The following is a 21,827-nucleotide window of genomic DNA, read 5'->3' on the forward strand; positions in this document are numbered from 1 at the left end:
AGAGTGAAAAGTTTGGTGTTCAACCAACCGAATTACCTCTTCCCACAAGGAAAAGAGCAAGGAAATCACCTAAGGAGTCTGATAGCGAGACTCTTTCATCATCATCATCCATCTCAACTTCTTCACCGCGAAGTCAACCATCCACTCCGCCACTTCAGATCATTGTCCATCCGTCCACTGGAACCCCCACAACTCCTCCTCAATCATCTGCAATCGTAGTATCCTCATCTTCCCAACCGCAGGGATCATCTTCTGCACTTTCCTCTGTTAGTAGTTCAGCAATGGCCCAATCTCCATGGAATAACCCTAGGGCAGTCTTAATGCCTGCACCCTTGAGTCAAATACCGGCCCATCCTGAGAAATGGCTGCCTAAGTTTAATCCCGAGGTAGGCATGCTAGCAGAAGAGTATATAAACAACTTTATGTTATCCATTAATCTCAATGGGGTTACTAATGAAGATGCTTTTGTTCGAATTTTTCCTTATACTCTGCAAGGAACAGCCGGATCATGGTATTTCTCATTACCCTTTGGATCTATCACTAGTTGGGACATCTTCCAAGAGCAATTCCTGACCAAGTTTGGTGATGACAGGTCTACGACAATGCTAATCAACGACCTATCTAACCTTAGGGCCGAGTCAAGAGAGCCTATCAAAGATTTCAATTTACGTTTCAATAAAATCCTCAACAAAATTCCTACTGCTTCCCAGCCCAGTGAAGAAGTACGAAGTGAATGGTATATCACTGCTCTACAATCAAACATAGCAATCTTCGTGGACAGGGCTAATAAAACAACCTTAGCCGAAAACATGAAAGAAGCAATAGCAATAGAGAAACATATAATAGCCCTGGAAAAGAAATTTGCGATAGAGGAACGGAAATCCAAGGAAGTCACCTTCAAGGAAGACTCCAAGAAGAAACAAACAAAAGATCCATTTGATTTGGAAGGATTGCAGAAAGTTCTGAAGACCATGTCCAATGAAATGGTCGACATCAAGAAGCAAGTAGCAGAAACTTCTTCAAAAAAGCCCTACAGAGCTTTTAAAAGAGGCCCTTCAACGGATTCAAAGCCACCCAATGCTATTTCAAATGCTGAATCTGAAGAAGAGGAAGAGGAAATTGCCACTGAAGGGAAAATTGATGAAGAAGAAGTTGTAGAATTACAAGGAATGTGGGATTTCATCCTCCCACAAGAAGAAGATCAAGAAGTATTCCCAGTTAGCACACGAAGTAGAAATCAGCTTGATCCTCCCCAGACTACCCCTAAGCCAAAGAGCGCAAGCTCTGCAATAAAGGATAAAGTCGCAACAAAGAAAACGACATCTAAAGCGACTCAAACCAGCCCAGTCCAAACAGATGCATCAACTCCATCTAAAACACTGATCGTGTCGGATGAAATGGAGTACAATATTATAGAAGATATGAAAAAGACTAGGGCCAACATCACTCTTTACGAATTGAGCAAGTTAAAGCATCAACAGAAGATAATGTTGAAAGAATTACATGCTGTGCCAGTTGCACCTTTGCCTGCCGTTGTACTTTCTCAAGCTTCTCATAACATGGGAAGACCTCCAACTAATGCGATCAATAAGATTGATCCAAATGACATCGCTCTAATTGGAGGAAGATCGAGATCTCATACTCCCCCGTTTCTCCTTATGAAATTTTCAATAAAAATGTGCACAATTTCTTGGTGGATTCTGGTGCTTCATCGAATATTTTACCAAAGTCCATATGTGCCAAGTTAAATGTTCAACCACAGAAATCCGCTGTGTGCATAGTTCAGCTAGATCGATCTCAAGTTGAAGTGATTGGCGAACTAAATCAAGTAACCATAAGGCTGTCATCCAACCCAAAGGTATGTCAAGTTATTGACATTTTAGTTGCTGATATTCCAGAATTTTATGGCTTAATTCTTAGCAGGGATTGGTCAGAAAAACTTCACGGATACTTTGCAACTGATTGGTCACACATGTGGCTGCCCTACAATGGTAAATCAAATCAAATAAAAGTTGAACGAGAACTACATCAGAAATACATAGTAACGGAGCTAGAGGGGGAAAATGAACTAGTAGCATATAACAATAGCATTATTGGCAATTACTCAGTAGATTCTTTCCTCAGCAATTTCAATGCTCATACGTCACCCTATTTAGAACACTTTGTTTTGTCCCAAGTCAAAAAATTTTCTCGAACTGATAGTTCAAAATGTATCAATTTTTTAGATAGTCCTGTAAATAAATCTTTGTTTTGGAAATTATTTTTTGATGGTTCTAAATCTAACGAAGGAGCAGGAGCAGGATGTGTTCTAATTAGTCCAGAAGGAGATAAAATTATGCTAACATGCAGACTCGAATTTGATTGCACCAACAATACAGCAGAATATGAGGCTTTGGTCCAAGGGTTGTACAAAGCAATCGGGTTAGACGTCAAGTACCTTCAAGTTTTCGGAGACTCTGAGATTGTGGTCAGATAGGTACGTAATACTATACATTGCTTATCAGGTCATTTAAAACATTATCAATCCTTAGTTCAAGATCTGATTGAGCATTTTATAGCATTTAATGTTTCTTCAATTCCCAGACTCCAAAATGCAAGTGCAGACCTTTTGGCTAACGTAGCTTCTAAGCTTATTCCTTCAGAATATTTTAGTCCAGATAGATTCTCAATAGAATTAATCTTTAGACCATCTATTCCTGATAACATCACAAATTGGAGACTATTCAACGATGATCCTGATATCGTAAATTTCCTCACATCTGAAGGATCCTACTCCAATCAAATAATTGACGAAGACCAACATGATCGACAGTTGCAACAAGATAGCAATAACAATGCTATACCTAAGTCGGTAGTCAAGTTAGAAGACTTGTACGATTTAAAAGACCGGTTTAAAAGGTCTACCAATTCAAAACTTCAAAGTTCAACTTTGAGCTACGAATTAGTAAACCTAGGAACCAATGCCAAACTACAAAACATTAATCTAGGTCTCAGCCTAGCCCCTGAAGAAAAATTAGCATATATTCGTCTTTTGAGACAATATAAAAATGTTTTTTATTGGAATTATGATGAACTCAAAACATATGGCACTTCCATCATCCAACATACTATTCCAATGATCGATAATGAAAAACCTGTCCAACAAAAGCTGAGAAAGATCCATCCCAATTTAGAAAATCAGATAAAAACTGAACTCAATAAGTTATTGAAAGCCAGAATAATCTTCCCGTCAGACATTCTAAATGGGTCTCCAATATGGTACCTGTTAGAAAGAAAAACGGAGATATTATGATTTGCATTGACTTTCGAAACCTTAACAAGGCCTGGAAAAAAGATATTTTTCCTTTACCACCTATGGAACAGATATTGCAGGCAGTGGCGGGCTCAGAATTAATGTCTTTCTTGGATGGATTTTCAAGATACAATCAAGTGTTGGTACATCCTGATGATCAATTAAAAACCACATTCAGAACTAAATGGGGCACATACGCATATCGAAAGATGCCATTTGGTTTGATTAATGCTGGTGCCACATTCTAGAGAGCCATGGACATCGCATTCAAAGGTTTAGTCAATAAATCTGTAGTAATTTATTTGGATGATATAACCGTGTATTCCAAGAAACGAAGCGACCATCTTAGAGATTTAAAACAAATCTTCCAACGGTGTTTAAGGTATGGAATTTCACTTAACCCGAAAAAATCTTTTTTCGCATTAAGTGAAGGGAAACTTCTAGGATTCATAGTGTCAAAATCCGGAATTCACATCGATTCCGACAAAATCAAAGAGATTTCTGAAATATCCTTACCTCACAACAAAAAAGCCATGCAATCTTTCCTTGGTCAGATCAACTTTGTAAAGAGATTCGTTCTAGATTTTTCACGAATTGTGTCTCCTTTGCAAGCCATGATTAAAAAGAACTCAAATTTTAAATGGGGCCAAGATGAACACGAAGCATTCAACCTGATCAAACAAGCTATTGTTACTGCTCCATCTTTAGCAACTCCAAATTTTTCAGAGCCTTTTATTTTATATACATTTGCCTCAGATAGGTCATATGCTGTGATACTCACTCAAGAAAATCAAGAAAAAGCGGAAGCCCCAATTGCTTTTTTCAGTTCAAATTTACAGGGCGCTGAATTAAATTATTCAGATGTGGAGAAACAGGCTTATGTTGTTTTCAAAGCGGTCAAATACTTCAGACCTTTTTTGCTCAAAACCCATACTAAAATTACAGTACCGTTTCCAGCGGTAAGGAATCTTCTAGTTAGGGAAAATTTTAAGAACCCCCCCTAAATTTACATATATAATAAATGGGCGAATCTCCATGGTATATAGGAAAAATCGAAGGCGATTTTATCAATAATATGATATGTATATATAATTTTTTGGCGACTCTCTCACCAGGCATGGCGAATATTTTACTCAATTATAAAATCTTGTGTTTATTGGATACACAAATGAAATCATTGCATTTCTTTAAAATATCTTTTGAAATCAAAATTACCGAACTTACATATCGATAACCTAGTGGGTGTAGGATAAAATTCACCCGTGCCATTCATAGAAAGCATGAGAAAAAACCTAATACTATATATAAAACCAAGAAAAATTCAAATTCATCACTTCTAGGGACCTCGTAACCACCCTGCCAATACACAAGTATGTTCCTGTTTGCAATTAGAAAAATTACCCAAATTACAATCTGTTTACTCTAGCATATGTTGGAAAGTTATAGAAGGATGACTATTGCAATCAATCCATTCCTTTTAGCTCTGGATTTGTTTCAGTTTAAAACAAAAGTATACAAATATACTTGTCCAATGTCTATGCTTTAACCATTCACCTTAAGATGGTTTTACAATATAATTTCCTAAGTCTATTTAATATCTTCATTATCATAAAAACCAACCTATATCCATCTTAACTCCACATCTACCACTGTTAGGGGGATGAAATCTATTTATCCCTCTGAGCACTTGGTAGACCGAGAATTAAGATGGATCTAAGATGATAGAATTTCCCCTTTAAATAGTCTATGCTCACATGAATACCATGGTATTACCATGGGTCAATACCATGGGCTATCATAAACCTGGAGCTTAAAAATTACTATTAGTAATTTATAAAAATTAATAAAATTAATAGTTGATTTTTATTTTATTTTTTATTTTAACCAAGCTAAAATGTTTAACATACATTAAATTACAACATCCATTTTTACTCTTGTTCGGATCAAATATTTTTTCACTCTATGCTAGTTTGCATATCACGATATTTGATACCTCTCGGGGGTTAGTAGATCCAGAGTAAAGATGGATCTATGCTACTTTAATTCCCCCATTTAAATAGGCTACATTCCAGGTGAATACCATGGGTCAATACCATGTGCCATTTTGGCGAATACCATGGGTCAATACCATGTGCCATTTTGGTGAATACCATGGGTCAATACCATGTGCCATTTTATTTTTATTAATACTAATATTAGGGTTAATAATGTTTTTTTGCATGCTATTAATAACAATCTAGTCCATGGTATTTGTCCCATAGTATTTTTCCCATAGGTTTCACCTAAATATAACGCATTTTTTGAGTGTTCGTAAATATAAGGTATAAAAAAAAATGTTTTATTTGTTTACCATACCTCTCGTTTATTTATATTTTTATTAATTTACCATACCTCTTTTACAAATATGGTATTTGGCCCATAGGATTCACTTAAATAAAACCTCTTTCTTGATCCTTCATAAATAGAACGAGGGTTATGGACTAAATATAAAAAGAGGTTTTATTTATTTACCATGCGTCTAGTTTATTTATATTTTTATTTATTTACCATACCTTTTGAGTAAGTATAAAAATACGTTTTATTTATTTACCATACCTCCACTTTACTTATATTTTTATTTGTTTACACCCTTGCATGTATATAACGTGACTTATGGAGTAAATATAAAAAATGTTTTATTTATTTACCATACCTCTCATTTATTTATATTTTTATTAATTTACCATACCTCTTTTATAAATATGGTATTTGGGCCTTTGGCCCATAGGATTCACTTAAATAAAACCTATTCTTGGAAATGACGAATGGATTCACTTAAATAAAACCTATTCTTGAAAATGGACGAATGGAAGGCTGTAACTCCTAATTTCAAGGGCTAAATTTACCTTTTTTACCCTCTCCCTTAAAATAAGGTGGGCTATTTGAGGTGATTTTTAAAATGTACTATGATACAAAATATTCGCCCACTAAAAATTTAAAACCCCTTAATTTCGCCAAAGGGCGAACATTCGCCCCTAAAATTTTCTATGCTTCTAGTACAGAAGGATGTGGGTGAGAAAACGGCCAATTGGGTTACTGCCTTACAGGAATATGACATTGAGATTAAACCAGCAAACATTGTAAGAGGCTAAGGCTTTTGCAAAATGCTAGCTGGAGCGTCGCAAATTTCTGAGATTCCATCTGCAGAGGTACAAATGTGCGAGGTAAGCCTAAACGATGCAGAGTCATTATACGTTGATATAATTTATTATCTTAAGAACGGGTATGCTCCTTCACACCTCGATCATACTAAGAAAAGAGCTCTAAGGTTGAAAGCTAAACAATATCAGCTCATAAATGATATTCTTTTTAGAATAAATTATGATTTTGTTCTTCTTAGGTGTCTTGAGAAATCTGAAGTTGAAAAAGTTTTGCAGGAACTTCATGATGGGCCAGTAGGCGGACACTATGCTGGAGATGCTACTGCACATAAAATCTTGTGCGCAGGGTATTACTGGCCCACGTTATTTAAAGACTCACACAGTTACATGAGGAAATGTCAAGTCTGCCAAACTACTGCTAGGAGACAAAAGAAGCCATCCTTGCCACTACAGGCGGTTAACATTGAGCAACCTTTCAGTCAGTGGGGATTGGACATAATAGGTGAGATCATTCCTCACTCTTCTAAGCAGCATAGATATATCCTTACAGCAATAGATTATTTTACTAAGTGGGTAGAAGCAGTTCCACTCAAGACAGCTAATGATGAAAATATCATTGAGTTCATAGATCAATTTATAATCACCAAGTTTGAATTGCCTTCCGCTTTAATGTTTGATAATGCATCATACTTTTCTAGAAATGCAATGACTGAATTTGCACTTAAAAGAGGATTCAAACTTAAATATTCAACCAATTATTACCCGCAAGGCAATGGGTTAGCTGAGTCTACAAATAAAAACCTAATCAGGATTATCAAAAGAACAGTTGACCAAAATCATAAAAATTGGCATAAATCTTTGATATATACTTTATGGGGAGACCGAATAACGCAAAAAGCTTCTATTGGCACTTCTCCCTTTAATTTAGTTTATGGGAAAGAAGTGGTTCTTCCGACTCATTTGGCAATTCCCTCTTTGTCTCTAGTTCAATACATTGATGAAGTACCCACTTCCTCCTTACAGCTAAGACAAATGGAAATAATCAAATTAGAAGAAAAACGAGAACAGGCTAAGAAAACTCATGCCAATCATCAAGCGCTAGTAAAATCCTCTTTTGATTCAAACATAATGACCAGAAAAGATTTTCAAATGGGAGACTTAGTTTTAAAATGGGACAAGGCTCATGAAGAGAAAGGCAAACATACAAAATTTCAAAGAATGTGGCTTGGTCCTTTTCAAATTGTAGAATTCATAGGTCCATCAACGTTTGTGTTACAGGATTTAGCAGGTAAGAGATACTCTTCGCCTGTTAACGGACAAATTCTCAAGAAATATTTTCCATAGAAGATTATTCTTCTATTTTTGTATAGTAGTTGTTTTTCTTTTTATAATAAAACCAGTTGTGAGTGGTTACATTAGGCATTTATGAACAAGACACCAATTCTCTTTCAGATTTTGAACTTTTCGCTTGTATAAATAGCAAATCTTCTAAAAAATTGATCTTTATTATTGATAGATACAGTTAAAGACTCTAGCCTAGATATGATACTAGTTTCAACTTCATAAAGCTTGATGAAAACAACCTTTTGTGAAGAAATTGTTTTATGTCAGTACAATGAAAGGTATCAATAACAAAATAAAGATTCTCTGTAGAACAGTTGTTTCCAAAAACTCTACTATTGTCGTCCAGAGCTATCTTAAGGAAACAATGACTTCCTCCCTGCTAAAGAGATCACAACTTTCAGAGGAACAACCCAAGGATACACTTCATCTTGAAGAATAAGAGGTCTCATCATGAGCCGGCTTATCATAATCACAGATATTATAAACTTGCTGACTTTGCCAAATACTGTACACCACAACAGGGCAATGACTTAAGATTATTGCAATCAAAAGACTAGGGGTCTCATCACGAGCCAGCTTGTTCAGCAAAGTTATAAATCAAGTGAATGACTGTGTCATAAATTGGCTATCAAACCAAGACATTGTTCTTTAAGAGTAAAAAGAAAATCAAAGCAATAAGTGTGGATGTGGATTCTTCTTTGAGAGTTATAGGTTGCTTTAAGTAGGATACAGGATCATTGCTGGGTAACAGGTAACCCTGTCGACGCTATAAACGCCTGCTGGCAGCAGAGGCTTTACCTACGATAAATGAGCATATTTAAAACTAGTTTACAGAGAAGACTTTGTTTTATCTTTACAAGACTAAGTAATGACTGATGTAAATACAAGGGTTAGCTTGAGGAAGCAAATAATCAAAGTTGAAAATAGTTGAAACAAAGAGTCATTGACAGGTTAGAGCATAATGTACTTTATCTTTCCATAATAAAGTTTAACTTTCTGAAAAATTTTCTGTTTTGGAAGTTTAGAAAATTCAATAGAAAAACAGAGATAACTGGTTCTTCCAAGTAAATCGCCAATTGTTGTGGCCACCAACAACCCCCCTCCTTATTTAGTATTAGCAATAACACTATGTAAGCAAAAAGTTAAAAAAAAATCAATTAGTGCTTATATGTCACTCCTTAAGAAATATCGCATCGCGCCAAGAATGATAGAGCATTTTCTTATGATTCAAAATGATAAAATGCAAGATTGCGATGTAAACTCCATCGCATCGCATGCATTAATAAACACTCACGTTGGAAAACCTTAAAATCGCCGATATGCGATATCGCATATCGCATATCGCAAAATCGCATAAAATACACATAACAATTAAACAATTAAGCGATCTACGATCTGCGATCTTTGCGATATTGCGATCAAACAACCTTGCGATAGAACAACGCGATGAAATTGTGGTAATGCGATACAGCGATGAAAATCACAGAAACATTCCATCGCAGATTTTCCTGGCTCAATATTCAAGAAATTTTTTTTTTTTTTTTCCATAAACCAAGAACTGGTTACGCGCTTTAATGATAATTAATGAAGTACATGCCAGTTGTTAATAAAATATGGTTTTTTGTTTTTCGAAGAGCCAGTTCACGTCAGATGGCATGTTTTTGCATATCCGCGACATTTAAAGCTTTCTTGTCATTATTTATTATCATTACTCTCTCCTCACTTGTGAACTGCAGGAACGAAGTGTTAGCGCTTGGAATTCACCTAGGCTGAGATAGACAAACTCTCAAGGCTACATCAAACCATTTCACCTCGTAGCTAGCCCTACGAGGTATGAGAAGGCTCTCTCGGGTCAGATTTGATAGATCTTATAATATAATTAGGCTGACCAATTAGGATCAAAGATATTAGGCTAGTAAATTGATAGAGGGGGGGTTGATTTAAAGATTTTTGGTTTTTTGGTGGCAATTGGAGGGAGTGCAATTCAGGGTGCGGGGATTGAGCACAGTTTTTGCAGGGGGATCTTTGGGGCAAGGTAGGAACTTGTGCTGATGCCTTTGGATTGGATGAGTGATCAGGGAAGAAAGAGAGGAGGTTAAAGAGGGCAAACAAGGACTTTGAATCCTCTTTAAACAGTGGAAAACATAGATATTGAACAGAATTAAAAGCTGAGCATGGCATGCATGAATTCAAACTTTATCACTTCATCATGTTCAATTAGCAGCAAAGAAAGAGAGATGTAACACATAAACAAACTTACAGTAACAATTAGAAGACACACCATCAACACAATGATCCACAAGAATCCACAATGAAGTCTGCAAAACCCTGGCCTTCCTTTCCTTAAATTGCAGAAGTAGATGTACAATACACAATAATGCTTTCTCCCACAAGAGTCCAACCATCAAAATGAGAAAGAGAAGGCATAATATAGAAGGTCAAACCTCTTTCCCCACCTCTAGGGGTCGAGCTCAGCTTCCTAGGAGCTGTTGCAACTAATTCTAAATCAGTCACTAGATAATAGGCCAGCTCAACAACTTACCTCTAAAACTTAGGAAGCTTATCTATGCATTAAATATTCACTATTTACATCAAAGAAGCTTCTAGAAGTGGTAAAGAAGAGTAAAAGTATCTAATGCCATGAAATTTACACAATAATCCATCATTTACATGCCCAAATAGTCAACCAAAGTGAAAATAGTGCTTTTCTGGCCGAACTAGTCAAAAACTGGCAAATCTGGAAGTTCTGGTCGCGCCCCTTTGCAGCTACTTTTGAGTGGGTTCCACTGATCCAAATCAGGTGCAAGATGGCTCATTGGAAAGCTTGGCCTGTCTACTTTCCATCCCAAGTGGAATTTCTGAATTTGGTGTAGATTTGACCCCTCAAAAACCATTTCTCCCAAGGTCACTTTCTGCAACTCAAAAAGTGGGCAGAAAGTCAATTTTTAGGTGTATTTTGAGCTTTTGGAGGCTCAAAACTCAAAATTAGGCTGCCCCCAAGTACTGGTAATTTTTCTTTTTGCATACCCTTTCCAAAAATGCCAAGTTTGCAAAATTCCGAGCAGCCCTTCAAAATGGTCTCACCCGGGGTGAGACCAAACCGTGGGCAAAACCTGTAATTTTACCAAAAATTTGCAAAATGCTCCAAAATTCTCAAAATTTTCAGATTTTGATGCTAGATCAAGGCTGATCAGTACCATGATGAGTGAGGGATGCCTCAGCCAAGATGCAGAGTGGATTTGTCCTTTTCTTCTTCTTCCGGGCCTCTGACAGCTCTCTTTGGAGAATTTTCATTCTCGCCTTGCAAACATGTAATCTTGCCCAGTAGTGTGTCTTCATGTTCCGGAGCAGCTCTTTATCACGGTTTGCCTTGTCTAACAGTCCCTCCAAGTGCCAATTTGCTCGGATGAGCAATAACTCTCTATCCTTGGGCAGTGGGTCCCCAGGCCTCCTGCGGTTGATGACTCGGTCGAATCGAATCCTCCATAACTCATCCAACTCCTTCTCGGTCTCCAGCTGTTTGGTCCGCTGCTCTAAATAAGTGATAGTCCACTGAGCCATCTCAAGCTTCCGCTGCAACACAAGGTTCTCTTCCTTGAGCTCATAGAAATCTGAAGAGGAAGGAGAATGAGCATCACGACCAGTGAAATCATCATGTGCCTCGCCAACTGCCTCATCCTCAACCATGGGCTGCTTGCCCTCTCGTACTGCCTGTGCCGATGAAGAAAGCGAGGCCCCTTCCACCTGGTGTGGAGATAACACTCACTGCTCTGATGATGAAGACGAGACCCCTTCCACTGGCTGTAGAGAAAGTACTCGTCGGGCTGCTGCAAATAAGGTCCTGTGACCTCTCTGATATGTGACCCAAGGAGAAGAAGGCATGTGTCTCGGGATGCTGGTCTCGGGCTGATGTGATGGCCCTCCCTCCTCATGAACTGCCTCAGGCCCTGAATGTGGCTGTGTGAAAACATCTCGGGAGATGAAATCCGCCCAAGGGATGCCCTGCTGGCTCAGCTGATGGGAAACTACTAACTGAATAAGACCATGATGGCATAGGCTCCGGAGCTGCTGTACTGGAGTCTGTCTCCGAAAGGTAGTGGCTATCCTCTGAATGTCATGAAATAAGTATGCCGAGATGTTCATCATCCTCACTCTGGTGAAGTGCATCATCATGCGGATATGACAAGAAAATACTCGTGAGAATCTCCCCTCGCATGTGAAGTAGTGCATAATGAGTCTCATGGTGTCTATATACTCTGCTCGGAGGAACTTGATAGGAAAGTTCCTTGTCAAGTGATGCACATAGGCAGGCCTAACATATGGCTCATAGTATACCAGGTCCACCCACTTGCGCTTCGGCCACACCTCACCCACATTGGGTATCCCGGTAGCATCTGTGATAGCCTCTGGAGAAAACACAAAATTCACCCCTGCAAGGGTGACCTGCCTGTCATGGAGATGGAGGACAAACAACCGGGCCAAGTCTCTGTGATGCTGGATGTGTGACAGCCTCTCACAAAACTGAAAACAAGCCATATGCTGAAAGCAAGATACTGCCAATGGGCAAGCCTGCAATTCTGTCAATGATGTGGGCTCTTCCCTCCTGTGATGACCACCCTTGCCTCCCCTACGAGGCCTCTGCTGTATCTCAATCTCAGTAGATGATGATCGGTCATCACCTTGCTCATTAGTCTCAGTGGTTGACATGGTGTTATTGAGCAAGGTGGAATAAATAAGTCAAAATGACCGCTGCCCTGCCTGCAAAATGCTGTGAAGTATGCTGTTTTCAAGGGGAAACATCATGAGGGATATGTTAGGGGAGGAAATTTACATATAGGAAAGGGAAAAATATATATATAAGCAGGGAATTCTGAAGGAAAAAATCACATAATGCTAAACATATCATTCTATCTTTCATCATTTGCAAATCAATACTTTATTTAGGGAAACTGTGTTTTTCAAGCACCAAGGGAAAGGACAATGAAAATCATCATGATGGAGGGAAGGATGTCATGGGCGGAATAGGGTAGCATCCACTGTGTACAAGTAACAGGCAGCTCATTTCATTTTGTTTAGAATGTCATTGAGGAGCATACTCTGTTTTTACTCATGTGAAAATATCCATTTGATGCTAATAAAAAACAGGGGTTTAGGGTATTTAATTGCAAGATGATGGGAAGGGGTTGCTGTGATTATTCTGCAGTGGAAGGAAGAAGGAATTGGTAACTTGGGAATTAGGAAAAAAGAGGATATTAGGAATTAGGTTTAGGGGGACCATGAAACCCTCTTTACAAATCACTGCCAATCTAATTTACATAACAACAATTCATTTAGAACAGAGGCAGCTTCATCATGCTTTTACCATGGGGAATTAGGGTTTCACTGTGTGCTTTGATCATAGGGAGGGACATTCAATTGCATATGGAGTTTTAATGAAGGGAAATGCAATTGAATTAGGGTTTTAATATAGGGAATAGGTGGGGAAAAACAGAGTCTTAAGGATGGGGAAGAATACCATGTTAATGCAAAACCCTAATCACAGCAAAAGTAGTCTTTTTTGATAGCTATGCAGCTGATACCTTTAATGAATTTTGTCATGAATTTTATACAGCTTGTAGCCTTTGACATTATACAGCAAGATGACATTTTTCTTTATTTTTTCTAAGGCTATGCAAGTAGCAATTTTCACTGTTTTTTACAATTCTTGAATGTATGCCTTGTCATCACTTTTCTATTTGTTTTTTTTTTTTTTTTTTTACAATGTTTTCTGTTCATTCTTTTGCTGTGCATTTGATATATAATTTGCTGTGTATACTAGTGTTTAGGTTTTGAGCATATAACATGGGGAAAAGGTAGGGTTTGAAATGATTAAAGGGGACTAGGGTTTGATAGGATTTAGGGGTAGGGTTGGTATGATTAATTTGCAAATGAGATCAATAAATATGACATGTTAACATATGTAATTTACATGGGAAAATGAAAGGAGGGAAAAAGGGAAAAATTTCCTTGAAAAATAACAAACTGTCACACATATTGCTTGCAAAAACAACTATTCATTTAACCTATTTCTTTATGGATTTCTTGCACAAAATTTATGATCATTACCTTCCTTTCCAATCCCAACACCATCATCAAACATGTGAATGAGGCATACCTTAATAACTTGAGAGAATTTGAGGGTGATTTCAGCGTTTGAATGAGTTTCAAGGCGGGCAGACTTTTTTGGTCGCGCAAGCTGCCAGTTTGGTCTCACCCCTTTGTTTGGTCGCGCCTGTGTAATTTAACACAGCGCGTTGGACTTTTTTTGGTCGCGCCCACCCACGTGGTCGCGCAACAGAATTACCCTTGTAATTTGCAGAATTTTGCCCGAGTTGCCTCCTCTTGCCTCTAACATGAATTTTTGACCTTCATATGCACAATAAGAGTAACTAAAAAGGGAAAATTGCTTTTATAGGTTCATTTTAAAAAAAATTTAACTTTAGAACCCACTTTCTAATGTTTCCACTTGGACATTCTTTTTTAACACTGTTTTGGAGTCATTTTGTCCTGAAATGAGCCTTTTGATGCGTTTGACTCCTTTCTTTTTGCAGGTTGACCGCCTGAGGGACTGTAGTGAAGGAACCAGGGTTATTGCCGGCACTTTTACAAATTTTTGAGAATTTCTTTATTTTTTCAAATTTCCACATGGCCTTGGACTTAAAAACAGGGTTTTTAAACCCAAGGCATAAAATGAGCTATAGCTGAAGAAAATGATAATGAAACGTATGTACAAGACTCCTTCCGGCTTGCTGGGCACCTACTGACCATGACTCATGACCTTGAAATGATTTTGACTCATAACCCTAGACCTAAGACCATGGAATTTCAAAACAAGAATAAAAACAAGCATGACTCAATTACATTGTGGTATGACCTGATTCAGCAAAGCCGAGAAGGGAACAAAGACCAGCTCCTCCATTTCAGTGTTATGGCATGCCTAGCGGGATGCAAAACTGACACTGATGAGACACCTATAAATGCATATGCAAAGAGTTATTGATCACTGATGGAGGGCTCAAGACCGACACTAACACGAAGAACAAAAGTTACACAAAGCAATGTGCAAGAAGCTATGGGGAAAAAGGGTAAGGCTCCAATGTTCAAAGACAGAGAAAAGGCGCCCTTATAAACAGATACCGCATGCAACAGAGCCGCAGATTCACAAAATGCTGCTGAGCCATCCATTACAGATCTTTCATATACAACCATGGTTAAATGGGTACTGAGCGATGCTGATATCAGAGACAGACAGTTTAATGCTCAGGGTCAAGAGCTCACGAGATCATTATTTTTATAAATTTTGAGCTTTATACCCGATAAGAGAAAGAGGCACAAAAGGAGAAAAACGCATCAGAGAAGCCCAGATCAAAGAACGAAGGCAGTTTCCGATGCACGATTAGCGCCTAGCACTAATTGCGCATCGTTGAGAAAATTGCTCGAGAAGGAAAGCCTCTAACTACTCAGTCACCTGTAAGCCCGAAAATTGCAAGAAAGCAATGATAAAAACAAACTGGAAAGAGAAAGCTAAAGAAAAGGCAGAAGCAATCTAAGGGTTAACCAAGTTGAACTAGGAGTATTATTGGGCATACACGGTAAAGCCACACAGTCAATGGATGACTCTCAAGTATATCATCGATTTTGCTAAGAAGATGGTGCCAGCTCTTGCCCATTCTGTTTGCTTAGCTCAATCAAAAGCGGAAGACAGTCAACCGACTCTACTCAAGCAAACACTGAATGCTTGCAACGTTAAGGAGCAAATGTAGAAATAGTTAGAAATTAGATTTAATTTTTAGAAATAGTTTTGCTTTATTTTTTCTTAGAAAAAGGGCGGTCATTTAAACCGTATCCTGAATTTTTGTAAAGAAGTTATTTATTTTGTAGTATTTAAACCCTTCTCATGCATTTAGAGAAGGATCCAGAAATTTATCAAAAACTTGTCCTCAGAACATGCACTTTTGCACCCTCCGAGGAGGTTTTGTTGAATGAATGGAACAGGATTTGTTGATGTTTGCATTTGATATCTGCTACTGATGTTGCACTTCTGTACTCTTAGTAGATGTTAGAGCAAGGAGAGATAAATCATTGTCGCTTGAAGCTCATGAGTAGGACTAGTTATAAATGGTACTTTTATCTCTTAACCATTTCTGCTTATGTGTTAAAGTGATATACAATTTTTAGTTGTTTATGTATTAATGTATGAATACCTGAGTTATCATTTGGCACTTTTGTACGGTGATAGCTATTTATTTATGCTTAATGTATGAATAGCTCATTATGCGATATGTTTTTCACAACTGTTTCGTCTAACTTTTTATGCGAAGTGGTTCATCCTTATTGATTTCTTTTCTCATAATAGCTGAATGATCTTTATTACCAGTTGTTATTTGAAATCTTTTTAGATCGCATAATAGAAGAATTACATCCCGGGTTAGTATAGACTTAGATGTTGCTGCTTATTAGATTACAATAGCATAGCATTAGATTAAAGTTAGAATTAGAATATCTTAATTAGGAACTGTTAGATCAGGAACATCAAATTCTACACACACACACTCATAGATTGGGAAACTGGTCCCATATCCCCAGTCGGACCCGCTATACCAAACGGATAAGGAGCTGCCAACCAAGGTCCAGACCGGGTGGGTATCCCCCTTGTTGTAGACCCGATTTTTGGGGCTTCAACAGGAAGATAGAGTGGGTGGTGGAATCAACATAGAGTATGCACAGGGCGCTAACCCGTGCATGCTCGAATACCTGATAATTTCTCTCAAAGTTATTGCAGTTGGGAGGTAGGGAGCCTAGGGAGGTCTTGTGGAGAAGCTAATACACATGATTTGGGACTTGAGGGCTAGTGGCCGCTAGTGGGTACATTGCCTTTGGTTAGTGTTGTGGTGTTCCTGGTGGACAAATTTTGGCACCTTGAAGGAGTTTGGGTAAGTTTTGTTTCATGGTTTTATGTTCGCAAGTGTTTTATTTTTGTTTCAATCCTGGGAGCAAACTGTTGGAGTGGGACCTTGTTTTTTCTCCAATGAAGTGTGGTGAATTGGGTGATACCCTGCCCAAGGACTCATTGATCTGTAAATTTTAGGTTTTGTGTGGTGAGACTTGGGAATTTAGTTTTAGTTGGGGTTTGCAATGGTTTGGAATGTCACCCTTGGGGAGTCGATGAGAATACTACACTTGCCAAGTGGTGGTGGAGCCAAAATTTAATATCAGTTTTGTGGGAGCCAGTGACAGTTAATACTGTCGATTTCATCGTTGGGGAAAGAAGGTGTGAGGCTTGCTAGAAAGGGGCTTGCATCAAAGTTTCAACGAGGTTCTTCTCTTGGTGACTAGGTGCACTTTTATAGATTCTCAAGCAACCTAGTTAGGCTCAAAGAGGGCTAGGGTCGTGTGGACAACAAGCAAGGTACAAAGGACAAGTAGGAGTGGTGGTTGACGATGGGGATGTGGGGGAAGAGCTTGAGGGGGGAATTGGCTTAGGACCGAGCCCCTTCACTAGGCCTTGTGTACCAGCCTCCTTCCCTGGAATATTTGGACTTATATATGAGGAGCATTATGGCAGTGTTGGAGGAAATGAGGTAGTAGCAATATGATGATTGCAACAAAGTCATCACCTTCATGAACAATCTGCAACAAAACCAGAAGGATATCCTCGATCACTTAGGTTCCATAAGAAGGAGCCTATGATGCACCAATGACTGCATAAGGGCATCTAGCTCACATCGAGTTTCATGTTCATGGTGATCCTTGCCCTTCCGATGCACCAGGTGCAGGTCATACACTAGATTTCCCTCATGTCCCTTGATGGATATTAGTTTCCTTCTTATTCTCTCTTTGTTTTGGGCCATATGGTATTTTTTCTTTTGGATACTTTGTAAAGCGTGGCAGGTTATGCTCAACTTTTGTTTTATTGTCCTGGCCAAAATATCTAGTCGGAGTGAGGCCAAGAGAGTAAGGGTTTACATGTCTATCAATCGTAAATTTTTGATGAATTAATAGAAGTTTTTTTACTGACAAAAAATAAAATAAAAGTAGTAATATTATCATTATTATTATTAATGTTATTAATAATATAAGTAATGATATTAATAATGTTTTTTTCCCAAGGAAAAATCGTAATTTTATTCATAATGAGAAAAATTACATGTTGTAGATGCTAAAGAGCATATGCATAATAAACAAATCTTGTTTTGTTAGGGTTTATAAAAAAACATCCAGCAAACTAATCTATTATTTTCTACCTTTCTTTTTTTCCACTTTTCGCTAACCACGAGTGTTGGGTGTGGATGTTACAATGGACATTTGATTCTCTATTGTAGTTGCTGGGATTTCTTTGTCAGAATTAGAGCCTTCTAATCCATGTATTCGTTTGTTGCCACTTACCTCTTTCCCAGGGATGTGCTGCTCACTCTGTTGTTGTGGGATGGTTGAATTCAGAATTAATGCGAAGTTGTGCTCGATCTCATCCTTCTGTGTGATGTTCTGTTCATTGTTGTTTGTGGTATTTTCTGGGAGTTATGCTTCATCTGCTGCCTCTTCCAGGGGATCAGTGCATTGCCAACCTTTTGGATTTTGTGATTGTTTCTTAATTCTTTTGGGATCTTTTTTAGCTTGTGGGCATGCACTTTGAAGGTGGCCTGTCTGTAGACATCCACGACAACGGAATGCCATATTTTCATAATCTAGTGGTTGTGCCCATTGAATATTGTTGTGAACCAACATAATGCAATCAGGTAAACCTTGGCTAAGATCTACTTCAACGCAAATTCTGGCAAAGGTAAAAATGCCTTTTGAAATTCTATCTGCATCAATCTTAAGAAATTTCCCCAAGGAGTTCCCAATTCCTTCTAATACCTTGTGGTGCCAAAAATGCAAGTGGTAGATTATGTATCCTGACCCATACCAGCATTTTGGATACCACCATGGTGGTAGCATCAAAATATGGAACCAACGTGTCATGAAGAGCACAACATTGCCCCAAAACCATGATCCCTCATTTAGGACATAGTCTTTACCTTTTATTGTTTCAAATATGACAATAAAAATCCCCTTGGAACATAGATGAATGTCACAGTTTGGTTTCCATGTAGAAAATATCCATTGATGTAGAGCGCCTGATTTAGGCCAAAATCCGTTAAATCTACATATGACTACGTGGGTATAGAGATTTGCATAAAGCTCATTTACCTCAGGCAAAGTGACTGTCAAGGCTGGTATCTAGGTTTTATGTTCCACAATATAGGGCCCAAGTAGAATTGGAAACGATGTTGGTTTGGTTTGTGATTCCTCCTTCCCTTTGACTATGTCCTTAAAAGGTCCTGTACCCTTTGAGCTGGTCCCAGAGCATCCTCCTTGCAATCTCAAATTGAGGATGATGATCGAATCAGAAGCAATGCCATAGTCCTATAGCGTGAGGTTCTCCTATAGTATTTTCCCTGCGTGAATCAAGTTTTGCATACTTGCTGATATACCCATTTTTTAAAATCTCATACTTTAGGTCTTGTATCCACATCCCATTCCAGATCTACTAGCATATAGTCTTCCCTTGCAAATTTCTAATAAAGATTTGGATTAGATCCAGATCGGTGCATATGTTGTTTCTGTTGTCTGTGGCAGTGGTTGCAATGTGGGTACTTTCATCGGTTACAAGATCCTTGTTGTTTTGTGATCTATTAGATTTGAGAGCAGATCCAAAGAGGAGAGATTGGGAGACTTGTCGAGCTGTCTAGAGTCAGTAATGGCAACCAACTTTGAAGTTCTGCCAGATCTAGAGCCAACCTTCTCAATCTCAAGCACAACCTCGAAGCCCTCTATAACTTGACCAAATACGACATGCTTTCCATCCATCCACGAGGTCTGTGCGGTACAAATGAAAAACTGGGAACCGTTAGTGTGAGGGTCGGCGTTGGTCGTGGAGAGGATGTCAGGTCCCGTGTGCTTCTTTACAAAGTTCTCATAGACAAACTTCTCAGCGTAGATCGACTCCCCACCAGTACCGTTGCCCCTTATGAAGTCATCGCCCTGGCACATGAACCCTGGGATCACATGGTGGAACGTTGAACCCTTGAAGTGCAGGGGTTGACATGAGTGGCCAATGCCTTTCTTGCCAGTACACAACACATGAAAGTTCTTAGCTATATTCGACACCACATCGACATAGAGCTCCATCACGATCCAACCAACTGGGGCACCGCCAACCTACATATCAAAGAAAACCTTTGGGTTCGGCATCCTGAGTTCGAAAACATTGAGATTTTTCAAAAAGATGCACCAAAGGCCTTGGAACCTACTCATCCAGAGCTATTATTCAAGAGCATTCCTTTGAATATATGAACAACATAACAATAATATTAATATTATTAATATCCATAACATTAATAATAGTGACATTAATGTAAATAATATTAAATGCGTAATATTAACATTAATATAAATAATAACGCCATTAATAACATTAACAATGTTATATCCCCGAAGGTTAACTAAATTTTTTGAGTCCTCGTTAAAGCACCTTTGCTATTGAGAGGTCACGTGTTCAATTATCTCGGCCCTCTCAAGGTTAGGCTCTGTGGTTGAGATAATAGCAAGTGATCCCTTCAGGTGGATCTACCTAGTATAAATATTCCATGGATGTGGTGGTCACCGATCTCCAAGGTCCATCAACCACATTAAAAATATATATATACAAAACAAAAACAAAAAAATGTAAACAATGTTACATTATTAACATTAATGCATTAATTATAAAACAAATATATTATTATTATCATTAATATGACAATATTATTATGTTAAGAGTATAAAAATAACACAATAACATTAATTTATTCTAATAATATCATTAACTCCCTCATGGGGGTGACATCCTAGTTGAATGGAGGATAGGGCAAAACATAAATTCTCATGCCCATGTGTTGCATGAATTAATGAATCGTGTCATAGAAGTCTCTTGGGACTGGCGGCAAGAGATGATTATGGAAACCTTAGGAATTACATTAGCTAGTTGTGACCTTTCAGAATGTTGTTTGATGTGCATAGTGATGGGCATTAGAGTGGCAGATAAAACAGATGCATTGGGTGCACAAGGTGGCCTTCTACCTTCACCATCCCTAGCCTTCCAATCTGTGATAAGGAGGATGGAAAATTCACTTGGCTTGGGAGCTATTGACCTTGCCCTTGTGGGGATTTAGAGTGTCACGATTTGGGACTTGGGCTTGTGGATGTTTTTGTAGCCACTCGATGAATCCTTTAATGTTTGAAGGGAGAAACAATGCTTGGGCCAGGAAAACAAGGCATCTTTATTGAAGCTTTCATCCTTTTACAATTCTCATGTAGTTTTTTTCCTTATGGTTGTTAATTTGTTTCATAATTTCTCTGTTAGAGGATTTGTCGGTTCTTCTATCAAGGTAATAGTCTAGTCCTCGGTTGTTACTCTTGTATTTGTAGAGGTTATTGCAAAGAGATGGTTATACCCCTTTCATATATAGTGGTTGAAGTCTGTGGGTAAGATTCGTGGAATTTGCAATAATTGTCATTGTTTCTCTCCATTTGTTTATAAATTGTGTCTTTTCATCCAAGTGGAGTTTTTTTGTTGTGAAACTCTAAGTGGTTTAGATTTCTATCTACTAGAATCTTCCTTCCTCTATTAGGTTTTGTAGCTCTTTGGGTACTAGAAGGGGGTCGAGTAGGATTGGATGCCTATTGCCTAGGATGGACATGGGTGGTATCCATTTTAGCACTAGAAAGTTGGTCAAGGGAAGACAAGTTCAAAATGTGCCCTCTCCTTCTTTCATGCATTGTTATATTTGCATTAGAATTGGGCACCCCAACGAGTGGAAAATATGGAATAACCAAAACATAGAGTGTTGGGCACTGGTTTGGTATAGTCAAAACAATACATCAGGGGCTATGCAATGACAATGTGGTCACATGTGCAGGGGTGGCAGACCAAGGGGACCTTTAGTAGAACACGGGGCATATCTAAGGGACTTAGGTGAGGAATTAGATCA

The 21,827-nt window shown here is 38.3% G+C and overlaps 1 pseudogene; it reads right to left on the reverse strand.

Moving 5' to 3' along the window:
- Positions 1-19,461: 19,461 nt before the first annotated feature.
- LOC149236226 (peptidyl-prolyl cis-trans isomerase 2-like) lies at positions 19,462-20,049 on the reverse strand (annotated as a pseudogene).
- Positions 20,050-21,827: the final 1,778 nt, after the last annotated feature.

Source organism: Pinus tabuliformis, chromosome 8 (assembly GCF_031772625.1).
Source record: "Pinus tabuliformis cultivar Carrire ecotype Pingquan chromosome 8, CPIR1, whole genome shotgun sequence".
In the NCBI taxonomy this organism is placed as follows: domain Eukaryota; kingdom Viridiplantae; phylum Streptophyta; class Pinopsida; order Pinales; family Pinaceae; genus Pinus; species Pinus tabuliformis.